The sequence below is a fragment of the Strix uralensis genome, chromosome 4, assembly GCF_047716275.1.
Source record: "Strix uralensis isolate ZFMK-TIS-50842 chromosome 4, bStrUra1, whole genome shotgun sequence".
In the NCBI taxonomy this organism is placed as follows: domain Eukaryota; kingdom Metazoa; phylum Chordata; class Aves; order Strigiformes; family Strigidae; genus Strix; species Strix uralensis.
Genome location: NC_133975.1, coordinates 50,788,730 through 50,804,450, shown reverse-complemented (window position 1 = coordinate 50,804,450; position 15,721 = coordinate 50,788,730). Strand labels below are relative to the sequence as shown.

General features: G+C 41.8%; 1 protein-coding gene across 2 annotated transcripts in view; it reads right to left on the bottom strand.

Moving 5' to 3' along the window:
* TNKS (tankyrase) overlaps positions 1 to 15,721 on the bottom strand; it is a 152,628-nt gene that overhangs the window by 74,971 nt on the left and 61,936 nt on the right. The gene's annotated exons all lie outside the window — the stretch shown is intronic.

Genomic DNA, 15,721 nt, shown 5'->3' with positions numbered 1-15,721 from the left:
CAAAACTCTGAGATTAGAGATAACCATGAGTAATGTTAGAGTGGTATTTATATTTGAAATTCTGAGTTACAACAGACAACTCAGGAAGGTTGTTGCATCACAGGATTAAAATTGCATGTGGCTATCTTAAAAAGAGCACAGAACAAGATGACCTGTGGAAGTAAGACAGTGTTCTACAAAACTGAATCATGATGATATTGTATAATACAAATGTAAGGGAATTTCAGTTCAGAAATTAGAAAAATAGCTTTCAGCAGCTTTATAAAGTCACAGAGCAGAGGGTATCCTAAAAGCTGAAAGATGCAGGGCTTGAAAAACATACCATATACCACTTGCCAGAGAATTAAAGCCTCTAACCACAACGCTGTAGGGAAACCAGGAAGATGAAGCTGTCCCACAAGACAGAAAAAACCTTTGTGCTGCCTCCTACATGTATTTGTAATAAGCCTCCAGTGAAACTCTCATTACAGTTGAGGAAAGCCACCTGGCCGTGGGAAAGGCCAGATCAGACTGCAGGTAAACTGGAGGGTTCCTCGGGAAACAATATCCCTCAACAAAGAAGTTCTCTAGGCTGCGGGAGGAGGGTTAGAGTCCTCATCCACCACAAACAGCTTGATACTTCGCCCATCAGAGCTCCTCCAGTTATCAGCAGAGGGGGACAAGAACCACAACACCGCCAGCCCTCTCCAGGGCCTTAAGGAGCCCTGTTTAGTTCAGCACCCTGCCTTCACCGAAGGGTAAGGAGGAAGAGGGCGAGTATACACAACCATGCACCTCCCACCCCACCCCCCTGGCTGCAGTTGAGGAATTCTTACACAAAGGCAGTATCTGCATCTCCTCATACTGGCGAATCTTCCTTTCACAAGTGTGTTTAATTGTTTTCTGAAACATATTGAGCTTTGGGAATTCACAACAACCTGCAGCAAGGAGTTCCACCATGCGTCTGCCTCTCACATGACTGGTCTCTTAACAGAGTGGTTCTATGTTGCTGAACCCCAGCGACAGAGCACATGAATTCAATGCAAAGTTGAAGAACTGAAACTGGCATTTCAAATACAGGCCATGAAAGTTACTTGAGCTTTTGGAAGAATTGATATGTCTGTCTTAATAAAAACTTGATCATGAAACAAGTAAAATGACACAAAAATATGATTGCCTTTGTCTTGCCGCTACTCTCCAACTTCATCAGAGGGGGTTCCTGCCCACCACAGGCAATTGCCTTTTCAAGCCATGGTACATGTTCCTCCTTTTTTATTTTAATGAAGATAAAATACCACGCACAGTTGTGAGTGTTTCAAATCAATGGTGAGTGAAAAGCTCTGGCCAGCATGTGAGGAGGGAAAAGACAGACACTTTATTACTACTGCATTACTCGTGCAACAATCTCAAACAGCTGGATTTCCTGCAGGAGAGTTATTGGCCTGTATTGTATCAACACTTTAGGGACCTAATCAGATTAAAAGACCTGTTTGCACATTCTGGTTTGGCAGTGCATCTAGCAGTCCTAACCAGGCTTTTGAACACTATTAGGTTAGACAAGTATAATAACATTTTTCCTTCATGCTCAGTAAGTTGGTACTTTAAAAACACAAAGCCCTGTCCTCAAGTACCTTGATTTCCAAAAGCATTACTGACCAGCAGAAACGGAAGGCTGTGGCTCTTCATTTTGAAATGTCCCATGGTATATCTAAGTAAATCAGTTACTTTTACTAAGTGGTACTTTTAAAAAAAGGTATTTACAGATACTGTTGAAATTCATACAAGCAATTCTTGAAATTTGTCACAACTCCCTCACACTGATATGGATTAAGAAAATATTACCTTGTCATTGGCTAACTCCATTACTCTCAAAGAGCCATCATATTTTGTAAAGCAACACCTAAAATTATCAGGCCCTTACAGCACACCATCAGGTTTAGTAAAAAATGCTCCACAGGGCTCTGCTCTCCCAGCTGGGAACAGGACAGAAGAGGAACTCCTTGGCTACTCAAGCCAACAGCTGGTGGGATGCCCCTGAACCGAGAGAGGGCTGGCTGACGGCATTTGGGAGAAGTAGGTGGCACTGCCCACAGGACCGGCTGCTGCTGGCACAGGCTGCATTCCCACCAGAGGGCTCTGCCAACACAGCTAAAGCCGCTTGGCTACAAAGCGTATCCAAGGCCGTCCTGCAGCATTTGGCCACAGCTACCTAATAAAATATTCATTTACAAAGCATCTGAAAACAAACCATGCGTGCTTGTGGCAGAGACCAATTTCAAGTTCTGAGCTAAGTACAGGAATACAGACCATCAACCTCACATAATACTTCTGTTCGAAGAATGTCAAACTGTTTGACTTGAACCAAGCTAATAACGTCACTTAAAAAGCTCCTTTGGGCAGGTTAGGATTTATAGTTTTGCAAAAGGGCATCTGCAGAACAAAGTGCAGGTAACAGCCTGAATTACTCTTCCAAATCTCTTCGCAGTTGCCAGCTTTGAGAGAAAAACATCCTTCCAATCACAGTGTCAATACAGAGGACTTTTGGCAGCAATATTTTGAATAGCACAAAGCTTGTCTGCCAGAGGTGTGAAAGTAAATATTGTTAGGGCTTGCCACAGAAAACCAAAACTGAAATACAAGGCTGCAAACAACTTTCATCTATTTGCTATCTGACCCTTCCACCATATCTCAGTTCAACCTGTCCTCTGTGTTTCATGGCAAGCCCAAACAACACACGGCCACACTGCCAGACACATCCTGCCACACTAGGTGAGAACTTGCCTGGTGTGCCTCTCTTCTCTGTACAAGACAGCCCAGAGCAACAGTCCAGAAAGGCTGCTGCTTCTTGGCCCAGCAGCCCACAAGGACAGCATTAGATTTGCTCACCTCCACATGCTGGGAAGCCCAGACAGTCAGCCTGGGAATTTCTGAAGGCAAGGACAGAAAGGGTGTGAAATGGGGAGCAGTGAGTGTTACACTAAACCAGTGCCCGTTCCTATCTTGTCAGACAAAAGCTGGTAGGTAAGCAGAAACTGCTTAGTGTCTGGGGTTCACTGCATCCGATCAAGTTCATTGCTTACAGCTCTCTCAGCATCCTTTAAATCATCAAGTTCTCTACTTGCTCCCAGCTCCCGATCACACCACTACTGCTCCATTTATGCTGGAACTAGGTGGTCACCACTGGTAACCACAGATAATCAGTGTTTCAAAACACAGCTACCATCAGACAGCTAACTAGTCCTATCTGTCCCCTCACAGGAGAAAACCAATTACCTCTGATCAGCTGCTGAGAACTATGGTGACCATGGCTCCACATGCTATGCAGCCACTGCTGTACCTGGCCCTAGCTGTATTCTGTGGTAGCTGATTAGCAGCAAACGCTTATTAACTATCAGACATCAGCAGCCACTTGCACCCAGCGGTTAAGCAGGTAAGTAGCTGGAAGCCCAGTTGAGATCTCAGTCGAAGACAGGAGACCTTGCTTTGCACTGAGACAACATGCTGATCAGCAGTCACTTTGAATCCAACTGCAGCAGATGAAAGTACAGGAAAGAAGAGTGGAGTACTGCACTACAGACATACACAGACACATGCAGGAATATTGTATTTGGGAGAATAAAAGACAGACTTGCACCAACAGTGACAGGCTGAGGTCTTTATGGGCTCCTAATGCATCCCTTTCATTTGTGCTTTCTAGCTGAATGATAAAAGCTGCGGCCAGAAAAGCACAACCAGCCTGTTGCAGCTAGTCTCCACGAGCCCTCCTTTATCATCAACCTATTTCTTCCTGCTTCCCATCTTCAGGGTGCTATTTTCCTATTTTTGTGGTTATTAGTGCCACATCATTATGTGGTGTTACACTGGCTCATGCTGCAAATCTAAGTGCAGCATAAAACAATTCCATTATTAAAGAGTTACAAGGAATAATCAGTCAATCCACTTCTAGCTTTAACTCACTAGCAACCTTTGAATTTTAAACTTACTAGATGAGTCTGTGAAACACGACCATCATATACGCATGTGTTCAAGACAAAAGAAAAATCCCAAATTCTGGAAAAAAAATAATACAATGAATCAATCCTACAGTGTGCTTTATAGACAAATAACCGTATTTCACTCTCTCCCGTAAGTGTTGAAATTTCATCTGAATAGTGCAAGCTGAAAAAACGATCTGAATGCATGGCATAAACCAACAGTGCTTTCTCAATGCATCTACACTAAGAAACAAGGTGAATTGCAGGCTCCCTCTCTCAATCTCTTCCATCCCCCTGGTAGCTAATATAAAAACTAGCCAGGGCCAAAATGTCAACCTGGACAAAGCAGTTCTTGTGTTATCATACTATCATGCGTCAGTTTTCTACAGTAAGAACAACTCCCTAAAAACTGATGTGACACATATTAAACCAAGCCATTATTATCCAACATAATGACAGAAAATAATGGGGAAAAAATGGATGAAAATATTTGACCGAACTGAAAAACCAAAGAGGATGAACAAGTTGCACATCATATAGAATCACAGTTACAAATTTAAATCCCCAGACTACCAATAAACAGTGAAAAATTTTACAGTAGCCAACAGTACCCTGCTCCTGAGATACATGACAAAAGGATGTGGGCCTGATGAATGCGCAACTGTGGCTACAGGCTGGGGAGAGAAGATTCATGAATATCACAGAAAGGTTGAGGTTGAAAGGGCCACTGGAGGTCCTCTCATCCAACCCTTCTACTCAAGAAGGGCCACATAGAGCAGCCTGCCCAGGACTGCATCAAGGAGGCTTTTGAATTTCTCCAAGGATCGAGACTCCACAATCTCTGGGCAACCTGTGCCTGTGCTTGGTCCCACTGAGCTCGACTCATAAACTTTCCAGGTGGTGATTTCTTCAGGACCTCCTGTTTCTTTCTTGGCAGCTGCAGGCCTAGCAGCCCTGGAAATCAGGAGTGAAACCTTGCTCCATTAGAAAACACAGCAGCTCTACATTTGACTTCAACCATGTGCAGACTACAGCTTGTTACTGGCTGCCTACCCTGAAAACCTGAACTACCACTTTTGAAAGTACATCTCCCACACGAAGATTGACAAGGCATTTGTGAACAGCCCAGATGATTTTTTTTCAAATAAGTATTTGATTATTATCCAAATAAGTATTCACAATTATCCAGCAGCACAGTGGACATGGGCTCTCCAGCACAGCAGTAGAGACAGCAGGTACCTGAACATCTTTTTCCTCATTTAAGTGTTCCTGGTGCCTTTCCAACCGGGTACTCTACTAGCACAGGAATGCATGAAGCTGATAGGAAAACAGCATCAGAGTCCTGATGCAGCTGGGGGGCTGAGAACTTTTTTTCAATAAAAATTTGTTACTTCATCCAGCTCAGACCATGGCTACCCAAATGGGTCCCTCAGAACTAACAGCCTGGACAAAATGGTGCAGAGAGGGGAGGGGAAATGGAGTCTCTGCATTTGAGTTGGCATTGCTACAAAGGAAGTAATCTATGGACCAGAATCCAAACAGATTTTAGCAAAGTAGTAAACACAGTAGAAATAAACTAAAATATACCTTGTCTCTGAACTTCCAGGACTTCATAGATCTATGAGTAAGCAATGAGCACACATCCACATATGCCATCCTTCTTAAATCCACTGCAATCTTTGGCGTAATATTTAAGTATTTAAACAAATATTCAAGTTATAGTCAGAGCAGGAGGCTTTTAGTGCTTGTGACAGACTACTAGAGTTTTTTTTGGAGGGGGGGGTGTTTTGGTTTTGTGGTTTGTTTGGGTTTTTTTAAAAAAACACCATTTTTCTAGCAAACTCAAATTTTATTTTCAATGTGGATGCTTTTGGAAGGGTCCAATCATGCCATTAAAATACTCATCAAGTCATTCTTCCCCATTTAACTTCTCTTATAAGTCAAGCACCAGGTGAGACTAAAATACAGAGTTAAATCAAAGTAAGGTATTTTTACCATCCAAAAAGCACAAGGCTGTGGGAATAACTGCCTGACGCAGCCAAAAAAAAAATTTAAAAAAAAAAAGGTATGTTGAAATAGTATCCTTCGGGAAAAGGCATTTATAACTAAGAAGTACAAGAAACACATGAGAAGGGATAGAAACAAAAGTAATAATTTCAGATTTTATTACTATACTACCTTATTTGTACTACCTCACTTGTTTAGGGTTAATTTCTTTATACTTCTTGCACTTCTTCACTCAGCTGTTTCTCTCAAGTAAATGGGTTGATTTTATAAGCTAATAGGCTTGACCAGGAACACAGCAAGACTTTAATTTTAAGCTCTCGTCACAGATGAAAAACACCAAAGCAACTTTACTATATGCAAGAGTGACAGAAAAGAAACTCAGGAGATAATGTCTTCAAGAACAAGTTGCAGACAAGGGGGAATGTTACCAAGGAGGAAAGGTTTGGTACCTTGACTGTGCCTCTTCTGTTGAAGGTGAGTCAGGAACTGTGCACATGGATTCAAATTAGCCATTTGTAATAGAAATTTTAAAATTGAAAATGGCTCAGCTAATAATGAAGTGCCTTTAGGGACATGTTTTAAAGGGGGGTGGGAACTAAAGAAATAAGCAAACATCATTTGGTCTTGGCCACAACTCTACCAAACCACTGAGCTAGCAGCACCCTACCTTGAATAACTTTCAGTTAGGCGGACAGAGCTCGAATCCAGAGCATTCCTGATTAGTCTTCTCAAACAGAAAGCTGGATCTCTAAGGCCTGGCAGGAAGCACATTGGGAAATCTGTAGCTTTGCAAAGTGCAGATTGGCAAAAAATTCTGCTAGGGTCTTAAGTGATGGAAGAGGTTCTTTTCTATTGAACCATCAATTCAAAGCACATCTACTACATAAGCATACATAAGATACAGTGATTATTAAATGCCATCTTAATATCCAAGTATAAATTGCATGTATCTTATAGGTGTTGGTCACTAAAAAGGATTAAGGTGGCATATCAAAATGGGTCTTCAGTGCATGTGCAATTATAGCACCATTAAGTTTACACTTGGTACATAACATATTTCTGTTTCTCAGAGGAGCTCTTTTCAGTGGTGCTGACCTATTTGCTAAAAAATGCTGTCAGATTTCCTTCACCATACAGTGGCAGGAAGATGAAAAAGCCCTTTTGTCAGAGAGTTTCAAATTTCTTACCTCTTAAATCATAAGATACAAAGATGAAGCTAAGTCAATCACAGCAGTCAAACAGGAATCATCCTGAATGCGCAGAGAAAGGACATAACACACTGCACTGCAAGACCATAATAATAAAGTAAATTTTAAAAAACCCAACAACCCAACAAGGCAACAAAAAACCCTAAAGCCACATAATCATCTTACCTTCAACAATGCTACCATACCCTACAGTGTAATTTCTTCTGAAATAATAAATCTGACAAATGTTCTAAAACTCATTCTCTTTAGCGTACCTGTACAAGTAGTTTCAATTTCTTCATACTGGTGCATGCTACTCATATAAAAAATTGACGTGTGCATCATGTTTATTCAAAGGGTGAAAAACTGTATTATTTTCAATACAATTATGCTATTTCAGAATGCTGTACTTTTCTTGAAAACACACTACCACTCGTATGTGTCATGTCTTCAGACTGAGATTGAAAGAGGAAAGAAAACTGCAGAATTTCAAGAGAGTGGGCAGAAAATCCAAACCTGCAATTCAAAACACATTGGTAAGAGGGGAAAAACTGAAGGGGTTGAGGCTCACCTTTTCATCAAAGTTCAATGCTAATGAGATCTCGTGAAATACACATGGCAAAGGGAATTTGACTGTTTTTATCCAAAGCTGTTGAGCCTTCCCCATCACTCACCCCTTCATGCCTAATGCAAGGGCAACACTCCCATGGCTCTCCCTCTTCCCTTTACTTATTGTATTAATTCCAGTTATCAGCAAAAAGAAACCTCCACTGTAATTCCCACTATTCCAGCCACGCTCCGTATTAGTAACTATTAAACTGTGCTACTCCATTTTTCCAGTAACTATCTCTTACTCATTTCTGTAACATGTCTGCATATGTATTTTCTCTCTGGGATTTCTAGGAAATCTTTCTAGAGGAAGACAAAGAACTAAGAAACTCTTTTTGTCAAAGACTTGGGTACAGTAGAGGTAGATAGCTAGCCAAGCAGTATATCCAGAACTGAGCAGGAGAAATAAGCTGCTTTCATACTAGTGCATCCTTTTCAAAAGTCAGCTCCCTCCTCTGTCCTTCCAAACAACCTCCTCAAACAGGGAAATTATTTTATCCTGCAGAATATTCTCTAATGAGAAACCACAGAAATGCCTGTTTATAATTGACACAAAGCATGGAAGAAAACCAGAAAGAAAAAGGTATACACAACCCTCAGGAAAGCCATAACGTATAAAAGCAAGCTCCAAAACTATGCTCCATCATCTAATCTTTCTCTGAGAACTTTGCAGTGAACATGAGCTGATGGAATTTTGCAGTCTCTCCGATTTTCCCACTGTAGATAAAACATGCTAGCAAGCTGGGGACACTGTGTCTGAAAATCTATAGCTGGATTAAAAACTGAAGCATTTACTTTAACCAAAAAATCTATACTCTCTTAGATACAGCAAACATGACTGATTTTGTACTAACAATTTGTACAGGTTTAAAGCAGTGGTTTTTTGAATGTTTGGTAGGAAATGAATTAGACAGAAAATGTACATATGTGCCAAAGTATTTTTTTTACCAACTTCAAAGGTTTTTTAACTGAACAGTAAAATCCTTTCTCTGTACATCTGAAACTGGCCCATGTATCTAAACTTACTCTACAAGCTTGAGAAAGCAGAGACTGCCACCTCATAAAAATACACGTGTTGCCACGCTTGCCCTGCAGCACATAACCTGGAAGGAACTCAAATCCAGTTAAATCATTTCTCTAACTTCTAGACAAAACACATAAAACATTTCCTATGCCTACTGGGCCACAGAGTAGTGAGAAGGAAGGAACTCCTTTGTAACTGGAGGAAACACGGGGCAAACCCGTCAAACACACAGCAATGAAACTACATACCTGTATTTTGGAAGTTAAAGAAAACAATGTCACAATATTATCTTTATTACCAAGAGCAAAGATACCATAAAAAGGAAAAAAAAAGGTCAACTTATTTTTATGTAACACTTAAGCAAAGTACAGCAAGTAAATCCTTACCAAAAGAATGTTAAAAAAGAGGTAATAGATTTTGTTATAATGAACAATTTTGTCATGCCAGACAGGAAACTAATCTGTCAACAGTTCAGTTTAAATGTTTTGAAAAACACGCATTTGCCCGTAACAAAAAGAAGATAACAAAATAATCCAACAACTTTTCCACTTATATTAAAGCCATATAACTCAATTTTATCTCGCTGCTGTGGGCAAACTTTCCCTCCCTGTGGGTTTTTATTTGCCAGTTAAGAGTCAGAAGACAGTTGGAAAATAAGGAAAAACTTGGTAGAATTTGGGCGAGAGACGAGACAGTTAACATGACTGAAAACAGGATATGTGGATTGATACCAAAGACTTGTGCTAGTACCCCAGACAGAGTAAAAAGCAGCTGTGTTTGACTTGGAACACCCTTCCCCTCCCTTATCCTTCCCATCAGATCTTATGATATAGGGAATATATACTTAAAAGTGACGGTTCCCTTTTTTTGTCTCATTTTTAAAAATTATTTTTAATGCCTTTTCCGAACACACATTTGCACTAGCAGTGATCAGAGTAACTCAGATCAAGCTTTCCTGATCTGAGCAGTGGTGTGGTCTCTGGGTACTCACTCACACAGCTGCTCTGTGACCTACACATGACATGGGGTATGTTCTAAGAGAAAAGAAAGTTTGGCTTTACGGAAGATGTTCTGAATCTAAATCTGCAAACTGTTGTCTTCACTAAAAAATATCTAGTAAAACACCAGCTGGGGGGAAAATAAATTTGTTATTTACATTCAGGCACTTTTTGCTACTCCTGTTGGAATAGCATACCATAAGATGGAAATACATCAATAATAATATCTAATGCCAATATACAGGAGGCCTAGCTGTGAAGGTTACATTATTAACCAACAATGAAAGAATAATGAAATACTACATACAATTCAAGTTTTGTAAACATTTTTAGTCCCTTATATCAACCTCATTGTTTTAGATGCTCTGCTAGTTAAATGCCTGATAGAATAGAATAGTTCAGTTGGAAGGGACCCACAATGATCATCAAAGTCCAACTGCCTGACCACTTCAGGGCTGAACCAGAAGTTAAAGCACGTTATTAAGAACACTGTCCAAATGCCTCTTAAACACTGACATCTAACATCTCTCAAGGAATACTGTTCCAGTGTTTCACCACTCTCTCAATAAAAAAATGCTTCCTAACATCAAGTCTAAACCTCCCCTGGCACAGCTTTGAACCATTCCCACACATCCTGTCACTGGATACCAAGGAGAAGAGCTCAGCACCTTCCTCTCCGCTTGCTCTCCTCAGGAAGCTGCAGAGAGCAATGAGGATGCCCTCAGCCTCCTTTTCTCCAAACTAGACAAACCCAAAGTCCTCAGCTGCTCCTCAGAGGTAATAGGATTACACATAATGATTTCTTAGAAAAAGCAACTCGTTGCCCTAAATGACAATATGGTTCACTGCGAAGACTAGAAACAGAATAGCACCACAGGAAAAAAGACAGCTCACAGAAGGAAAAAGATACTAACTCATTAATTAAAGACAAGAACTTCAGTTCACTTGGACTGCCGTCATTATGTTTCACCTCCAAAGGAGAGCATTTGTTCTTCAATTTTTCATTTCTGCTCAGAAAGTTTCAGCTGATGCCACACAGGGCTGCCTGTTCAAGAGATACCCTACACATGACTATGGAAACTGGTCACTGGTTATGTCCAGCTTGACACTGTTGATACACCAGGTGCACTTTATTTCTATTGCACTGGAGAACTAAGTACCAGGACTTCGCTGTCACAGGTATATCCATAAATAAAACACCTTGCAAACCAGATGTTCCCTCCTCATTGCGGGCCAGAAAGAAAATACATAAACTGCATGTACCCTCAGCACGAGAGCTCTGCAGGTTTCTGTGCAGACCTGCAGTGAAAGGTAGTTTAATTACATTCTGCATGAAGTAGGAAAAAATACTGCTTTCCATTCTCAGCTACTTCCAGTAATTCTCACTAGATTTAAAGACTCTGCTTACCTCAAATAACTCAAAATATAATTGGCAAAAAAGTATTCCTACATTCCTCATTTATCACAACCATTAAAGATCTTAAATATCCCCAAGAAAATACATTTAAATGATCCTCTTATTAAGTAATAGGATTACCAGCAGCTCTTAAACCAGCTTATTTTGCCAATAGCTCTAATTCAAAGCTATTCTAAGGTACACTTCATTTTTAACTTCCAAAAAAGTGGTATTTTAAACCTCCATTTGACCTAAAATGAAAGAGGACCATGCAAGAGTTAACACTGGTTTTCTCTACCTTGTCCTAGGTGTCTTAGTTCAGCGTGAGCTAACTCAGTATTACCACTCCATCCAGAGAGCACATACCATCAAGGAGGAATAATACTGTACCTTCCCCACCACCATCTTAGGATTCCTGCTTATCCATTTCTGTTAGAGTCCAGTTACTGACGCAGAAGATGGTGAGATCTATTACTGAGAGATCTTGCTTCCTGACGCTGACTCTCCTTTTTGCCATCCTCTGAGAATACCTCAGCAGAGCAGAGCAAAGGCAGGTTATAAGAGAACTGGGTCTGTCTTCAGAGAGCTGGACAATGAAAACCACAGGGAGGAAGAACAAACTCCCAGAGAAAGGATAGCTCTCGCTGGATCACGCTGTGCCATTACAACAGTTCTAGCATATACGTCTAGTGTAACCGACTTTATAACTATCAAAAGGGTTTTGGATTTGGGTGAAGGACAAGGCTGAACAGGAAGAGGCAAGGAAATATTCAAAGGGAGGGAGTACGAAAAGTTTTTGTTTTCCCTTTTGCTGTTCAACAGTTACACCAGCAGTCCTGACCCCTGACTGTGGGCTACATAGGAGTCATCGAACAGTCTAAGACATCAGTCTATCACTGATTTTTGTCAAGACTGTTTTTATATTTACCATTTTGGCCCAAATAGAAGACTATGCTTAGATATGGAAGCCCTCATCATTCTTGGACATACAGATGGTGCTTCACAAGAAAATTTCCCTCTAAGAACCAGTGGTGGCCTCTGGCAACTTGAACCATACTTGGAAGTATGGTACTTTCAGCTTTTAGGGAAGAATTCACAGCGAGCAGCTAAGCAGCAGGGACTCAGCAAACAGTCACACTCCTCTTTTCCTTTCCCTTTTTCTCACCTTCTCCAAGATGCTGCTCCTAACCTTTGCAAAGAGAGATTATCCTATATGGGAAGGTACAGCCACATATGGCAAGAGCCACAATGCACATAAGTCATAAATTATCTTCCTTCCGACTTCCAGAAGGAAAACACTCGTCTACTAGCTTGCAGTAGTGCAGACAGACAAAAGTGGGCAGACTCTTGAGATGGAGCTACATTTTCTCTTCCAGTGATAAGGAACAGGTTTCCCTGTATAGCTCAACACGATTTCAAGAGAAAAAAAGTTTCATGAAAGGCAAGATTTACTGGGTAGTTAGACAAACAATGTCTAGAACACTGATGAGAGTTCTTATCTAGCTCCCTGAGGATACTGCATCATTTGAAAAGGAATAATTTAAAATACCTACCTTTTAGATTTGTGGGAAAAGACCAGCATGAGTTGCAATGCAAACATGGAAATGTTATTCTCTCCATTTTCAGACAAGTATATATGAAAAAAAAAAAATCAGTATATTCATGTCTTACTTTGCTCTTTCCATCCCTCTAGTTTTATCATCAAGCATATGGGGCTTTTATTTTTTGTTATATAAGAAAAAAAAGATTGCCTTTTATCTACTGGAAGCTGGAAAAATTGTTCACAAAATATTTTTTTGCTGTGATTGCTAAAAGTTAAATAGAATCTGCATACCTCCCTTCAAAGAAAAGGTTATTTTTCTGTGCTCTGTCAGAAAAAAAGAAATCTTTCACTTCCAGGGCAATGGACAACAAGAGACTAACCAGCAAAGCCACATATGAAATAGTATATCACTGAGAAGATAACGTCTCTTCACTCAGGTCTGCTTTGCCCCGTATTTCCAGAATGCATAACAAGAACAAAAATCTAAGTTTCTCCACAACTGCAAAATGGACAGCCAGGTTTTTGGATGGTTCTGCTAGCTGGCAGCAGTCTCTCGGCACCAGATTATCTGTTCAATTTCAGCACAGAATTGCCTTTCCTGAAAAAGCCTGGCCACAGCAGGAGGAGTAACCTACCCAAAGAAAGTTAATTCAGGCTGACCACACACTAAAGCAAGACTGCTCTTGACTGGGCTGTTTAACAGTGGCTGTAAATGAAGATGCCAATGCAGCCTACACCCTGCCTCACACTTGGGTACTAGAGACCCTACCATTCCAGTAAAGTTGGCAGACGGAGTTCAGGGAGAAGCAGAACACACACCAACCTGCTTACAACTTTGGGCATATCACTGACTGCACAAGAAAGTAATACTTAGCCACAGCAGTGATGGTGCTTAATCCTCTAAACAGAATATATTAGAGTTGTTGTTATTATTATTATTACTATTACTATAATAAAGTAGCAAGAGTAATATGACTATCAAAAAATAGCTTTTATAGAAACATTAGTAAAGGCTGGAATTTATTAAAAAACCCCAATAGATTCAAATATAGTAAGTTCTTCACAGGGGAGGTTCTCAAGGCTCTGCCTTCCTTCTCCACTGCTGGTAGGAACAGAGCTGCTGAAGCAAAGTGCATATTTTACCAAGTCCAGCTCTCTGCACTAACCTATTCAAAAGCTCTTCAGAAATGAACAGCCCAATTTCCCTGGATTTGATGCCATCCCATGTTTGGTTTTTGTTACTTCTGCCCTATCCCACGTTACCTTCCCACGAGCAAAAAAGGGATGCTCGCCAAGCCGCTTTCCATCATTTACCAGCAGTCCTGGCTGACCGGGGAGGTCCCGACAGATTGGAAATTGGCCAGTGTGACACCCATATATAAGAAGGGTCGGAAGGATGATCCAGGAAATTACAGGCCTGTCAGCTTGACTTCAGTACCCGGGAAGCTGATGGAGCAGCTCATCCAGAGTACCATCACACAACACATGCAGGACAACCAGATGATCAGGCCCAGTCAGCATGGGTTTATGAAAGGCAGGTCCTGCTTGACAAACCTGATCTCCTTCTACCACAGGGCCACCTGCTTATTGGATGAGGGAAAGGCTGTAGATGTTGTTTACCTTGATTTCAGTAAGGCCTTTGACACCATTTCCCACAGCGTTCTCCTGGCAAAACTGGCTGCTCGTGGCTTGGATGGGCACACCCTTCACTGGGTAAAAAACTGTCTGGATGGCCAGGCCCAAAGAGTTGTGGTGAACGGAGTTAAATCCAGTTGGCGGCCGGTCACGAGTGGTGTCCCCCAGGGCTCGGTTTTGGGGCCACTCCTGTTTAACATCTTTATTGATGATCTAGATGAGGGGATCAAGTGCACCCTCAGTAAGTTTGCAGATGACACCAAGTTGGGTGGGAGTGTTGATCTGCTCAAGGGTGGGGAGACTCTGCAGAGAGATCTGGACAGGCCGGAGCGATGGGCTAAGGCCAACTGTAGGAGGTTCAATAAGGCCAAATGCTGGCTGCTGCACTTGGGCCACAACAACCCCCAGCAGTGCTACAGGTTTGGGGAGGAGTGGCTGGAGAGCTGCCAGTCAGAGAGGGACCTGGGGGTGTTGACAGCTGACTGAACATGAGCCAGCAGGGTGCCCAGGTGGCCAAGAAGGCCAATGGTATCCTGGCTTGCATCAGAAATACGTGCCCAGCAGGGACAGGGAAGTGATCTTACCCCTGGACTTGGCACTGGTGAGGCCGCACCTCGATGACTGTGTTCAGTTTTGGGCCCCTCACTACAAAAAGGACCTTGAATTACTCGAGCGTGTCCAGAGAAGGGCAACGAAGCTGGTGAAGGGTCTGGAGCACATGTCGTACGAGGAGTGGCTGAGGGAACTGGGGTTGTTTAGTCTGGAGAAGAGGAGGCTGAGGGGAGACCTCATCGCCCTCTACAACTACCTGAAAGGAGGTTGCAGAGAACTGGGGATGAGTCTCTTCAACCAAGTAACAAGCGACAGGACAAGAGGTGATGGCCTCAAGTTGTGCCAGGGAAGGTTTGGACTGGATATTAGGAAGCATTTCTTTACAGAACAGGTTGTTAGGCATCAGAATGGGCTGCCCAGGGAAGTGGTGGAGTGTCCATCCCTGGAGGTGTTTAAAAGTCGGGCTGACATAGCGCTGAGGGATCTGGTGTAGTTGGGAACTGTGTTAGGTTAATGGTTGGACTAGATGATCTTCAAGGTCTTTTCCAACCTAGATGATTCTGTGAAACGTACACTGTGTACAGAAACTTGTGGGATTCTTCACAGAATCAGGCATTTGCCATGGGAAGCTGCTGTTTTAGGCTGAAAGTGGTAGATGTGAGGATCCAAGAGGTATTCAAAAGGACCGATACACATCACATTTTTTTTTTCTGCTGTCTTCACAACAGTCATAATGACAAGCTCGTCTACCTACAGTCATACTAGGTTTATTCCCCAGAACAGCTGGCAGCCTCATCAGCTACTTACGTCATCTAGC